The 3,242-nt window shown below is 36.6% G+C and overlaps 1 non-coding gene across 1 annotated transcript; it reads left to right on the top strand.

Annotated features, from left to right (window-relative positions):
* Positions 1–1,743: 1,743 nt before the first annotated feature.
* On the top strand, positions 1,744–1,850 carry LOC121209127 (small nucleolar RNA R71). Its single transcript, XR_005904244.1, has one exon. It is a non-coding gene; the product is annotated as a small nucleolar RNA R71 (small nucleolar RNA).
* The last annotated feature ends 1,392 nt before the right edge of the window (positions 1,851–3,242 follow it).

Below are 3,242 nucleotides of genomic sequence, written 5' to 3'. Positions count from 1 at the left end.
GTTCTTCAATAGAAGGTTTTTGCTTAAGTTCATCTTTTTACCTTAATACCCTAATATTCTGCTAGTTTTGGGGAGGGTTCATTGGAATTTAGTTCGGTTCCTATCTTAGAATCATCATCCACCCCCTCTTCTTAGGCAAGACACAATTCCATCGTGTCCTTGTGTACGATTTCCTGAAAAGAATCTTAAGTAGCATGATCAATAGAGCCGATAAAATAACACGAGTCATCCTGCTCCCTAGAAAATCTCATGGCATCATAAATTTTAAAAATAGTCTCTTCGTCACCTACTTTAAGTACCAATTTACCATCATCCACATCAATTACAGCCCTAGCAGTGGCTAAAAATGGGTGACCTAAGATTAAAGGCACCTCAACATCTTCATCCATGTCAAGCACAACGAAATCAACAGGGAATATAAATTTATCTACCTTTATAAGTACGTCTTCTATAATTCCCCTAAGATATTTAATAGATCTATCAGCTAATTGAATACTCATCCTAGTTGGTTTAGGTTCCCCAAGACCAAGTTGTTTAAACATTTTATATGGCATCAAATTAATGTCGGCTCCTAAATCAGCTAGTGCTTTATCAACATTCAAACAACCAATTAAGCAGGGAATAGTAAAACTTCCAGGATCTTTCAGTTTGGTTGGCAATTTATTTTGGAGTATGGCTGAGCACTCCTCATTAAGTTCCACTGTAGATAAGTTTTCAAACTTCCTTTTGTTTGTTAGAAGCTCCTTTAAAAATTTTGCATATGTAGGCATTTGTGATATAGCTTCGACAAAATGTAAGTTAATATGCAGTTGTTTAAAAAGTTCAAGAAATTTACCGAACTATGCATCCATGCGGTCTTTCTTCAACTTTGCTAGGTATGGGATTGGTGGTTCATATTCTTTTGGCATTATATTGTCATTGTTTTCGAGTTTTACCTCCTTTCTATCAACTTTTTCTGGTGGCTTCTTTTCAAATTCAGCTAACACTTTCCCACTCCTTAATGTAACTGCTTTCACATACTCTTTTGGATTGAGTTCGGTGTTGCTAGGTAGACTTCCTAGTGGTCTTTCAGAAATTAGCTTGGCGAGCTGTCCTATCTGAGTTTCGAGCCCTTTGATCGACACTTGTTGATTCTTAAGTGCTATCTTGGTATTCTAAAAATGAGTTTCCGACATTGATATAAACTTCGTTAGCATCTCATTAAGGTTCGGCTTTTTCTCTTGTTGGTAAGGTGGTTGTTGAAAGCCTGGAGGTGGTGGTGGTCTTTGATTCCCTTGGCCTCCCCATGAGAAATTTGGGTGGTTCCTCCATCCTGCATTGTAAATGTTACTATAAAGATTATTTTGAGGTTGAGGATTATTACCCATATAATTTAATTGCTCGTCTTCCATGATGTGGCCATAAGGTGGGTATTCTGAATTGCTCGTCCCTCCTCCACTTGCATTGCATTGCATTACCGGTTGAACCTATGAAGAACCAAGAAAACCATCAATTTTTCTATTCAAAAGTTCTACCTGATTAGAGAGCATGGTGACCAAATTGACGTTAAAAACGCCGGCTGCTTTCGTTGGCTTTGTCCTCATGACTTGCCACTGATAATTATTTAGTGACATCTCTTCTATAAATTCATAAGCATCCTTAGGTGTCTTATTATTGATAGTCACATCAGCGACTGCGTCAATCATTTGTCTAGTTGAAGGATTCAGGCCATTGTGAAAAGTTTGAACCTGTAGCCAGAGTGGTAACCCATAGTGAGGGCACCATCTCAACAGATCCTTGTATCTCTTCTATGCATCATAGAGTGTTTCTAGATCCATCTGCACAAAAGAAGAGATATTATTCCTTAACTTGGCCGTTTTAGCCGGTGGAAAATATTTTAGTAAAAATTTTTCAGTCATTTGTTTCCAAGTAGTGATTGACCCTCTTGGTAACGAGTTCAACCATTGTTGAGCCATATTCCTTAATGAAAAGGGCAAAAACCAAAGACGAATGGCATCATCAGAGACACCATTGATTTTAAATGTGTCGCAGAGTTCCAGAAAATTCACCAAGTGAGTGTTTGGATCCTCATCCTGCAAACCATCAAACTGAACAAATTGCTGTATCATTTGAATAGTGTTAGGTTTCAGTTCAAAATTATTTGCAGCAATAGCAGCCCTAACTATACTTGACTCAGTTCCTGTTAAATTCGGTTTAGCATAATCATACATAGTGCGTGGAGCATAATTCTGATTTACTGAACCAGCAACAATCGCAGGAGGTAGCGAATTTTCCTAATTTTCAGCCATTTCCTCGGTTATGGTTCGAATATCGTCCTCTTGCTCTTCCTCTAAGTATCTTAAGCTTCGCCTTATTTCTGTTCGATTTCTGCGAGCTGTGCGATCAATCTCACTATCAAAAAGTAATGGTCCCGACGGGTTTCTTCTAGTCATACACTACAAAAAAAACCTGCCAGAAGTGAATAAAAGAGAAAATTAGAAAAGAAAATAAAAATTTTAATTGTAAATAAAGTAAAATGTCTAAAGTAATAAAAATCGAGTGTTCCTAATATCCTATTTCCCCGACAACGGCGCCAAAAACTTGATACGTGATATTCGCGACAAGTTTTAAAAATTTATAATTAATCGTTCTTGAAACTAACTATTATCACGATGAAGGCAAGTGTACCTATCGAACAGTAGTATAGCTTTAGCAAGACCGGATTGTCGAAACCAAAAGAACCAAGAGTACTAGTAATTGCTTTCTTTTTATTATCTAACCTAAAAATTAAGGGATTTGTTTATCTAAACTAATTAACTAAACTAAGGGTGCACAGAGAGAAAACTGGGGAAAAGCTTTTAGGAAAACTCGATTGATTAAGACAATACCCAAGGAAAAATCCACCTAGACTTCACTTGTTATTTAACTCTGAATCAGACGATTTATTCATTTAACTTGATCCGTAGAAAGCCCTAAGTTATATTATTATCTCTCTCGAGACTAATAACGTCTAACCCTAGGTTGATTAATTGAAATTTCTTTCTAATTAAAACCCTAGTGTTGCATTAACTCGATCTATGGACTCCCTTATTAGGTTTCACCCTAATCCAGAAAAATCTTGTCACCCTATCTTTAGGCGTGCAATCAACTCCGCTTAATTATGACAAATTTACTCTTAGACAAGGACTTTTGCTCCTATGAATAAGCGTATTAACTTGAATCAATATCCTGGAATATTAAAACAAGAATTAAGAACACATAAT

Source organism: Gossypium hirsutum, chromosome A10 (assembly GCF_007990345.1).
Source record: "Gossypium hirsutum isolate 1008001.06 chromosome A10, Gossypium_hirsutum_v2.1, whole genome shotgun sequence".
NCBI classification, from domain to species: Eukaryota; Viridiplantae; Streptophyta; class Magnoliopsida; order Malvales; family Malvaceae; genus Gossypium; species Gossypium hirsutum.
The sequence above is the reverse complement of the archived record's forward strand: the minus strand, read 5'-3'. Positions and strand labels throughout refer to the sequence as shown.